Source organism: Psammomys obesus, unplaced genomic scaffold, assembly GCF_907164565.1.
Source record: "Psammomys obesus unplaced genomic scaffold, mPsaObe1.curated_primary_1811, whole genome shotgun sequence".
Taxonomy (NCBI): Eukaryota; Metazoa; Chordata; class Mammalia; order Rodentia; family Muridae; genus Psammomys; species Psammomys obesus.
This window is the reverse complement of record NW_026596109.1, coordinates 5998281-5999013: the sequence shown is the minus strand read 5'-3', so window position 1 is coordinate 5999013 and position 733 is coordinate 5998281. Positions and strand designations below refer to the sequence as shown.

At 54.6% G+C, this 733-nt stretch overlaps 1 protein-coding gene across 1 annotated transcript in view; it reads right to left on the bottom strand.

The window, feature by feature from the left end:
• Positions 1 to 733, bottom strand: part of Dynlt5 (dynein light chain Tctex-type family member 5) — a 19729-nt gene extending 18996 nt beyond the window's left edge. The window contains exon 1 of the mRNA XM_055629056.1: positions 681 to 733. The gene's annotated coding sequence lies outside the window, so the exon portion shown is untranslated. The remainder of the gene's footprint in view (positions 1 to 680) is intronic.

Below are 733 nucleotides of genomic sequence, written 5' to 3'. Positions count from 1 at the left end.
CACACACACACACACACACACACACACACACACACACACACACACACGTACAAGATCCTGGCCTTGTTGTTCGGTGGTTTGGACCCTCTTTGGCGCCTTTTCTAGATCGCATAGGAAGAGATTCCCTAAAAAGGAGATCGAGTTTACTATGATTGAGAGAGAAAAAAAAAATGGTCACCTTTACGCCACGAATGTGCCACCCATCTCATAAATATTCATAAACTTTAAATTCCGCCGCGAAGAGTCCCCTTCGCCTCTCCCAACCCCTTCGACAGCCGGTTGCCAGTCTCTCTTTGGAGTTATTTGCTTTATTCAAGAGGCGTCTGTCAAAAAGCCTGACTCGGCTGATTCTTCTCTTTCCGAAGAACTAAGGACTGCGCTCCCGGCGTGAGGGTACCGCCCGCGCTTGTTAATTCCTGACAATTAGCTGGTCCCAACTCTGCTGGCAGGCAAGCCCTCCCTAGAGAGGTCCCAGGCGGAATTCAGAGGTCCCCAGAGGCGCAGCGGATAGGGGAGACCACCGGCGACCAGATGAGTTGAGCATCACCCCTTGAAGGCCAAACTTGGGACCGCTGTTTCTGGTTTGTTGGGCTGGGTGCAGAGATCGCCGTTTCCCCCGTAGGCCGCTCCCTCCCCAGCCTCCTTTTGTGGACCTTCCGTCCCCAAGCGCCTGCACTGACCTGCTCTGCTCGGGAAGACCGGCTGCTGCCTCCGGCCTCGCTTGGTCTTGCAG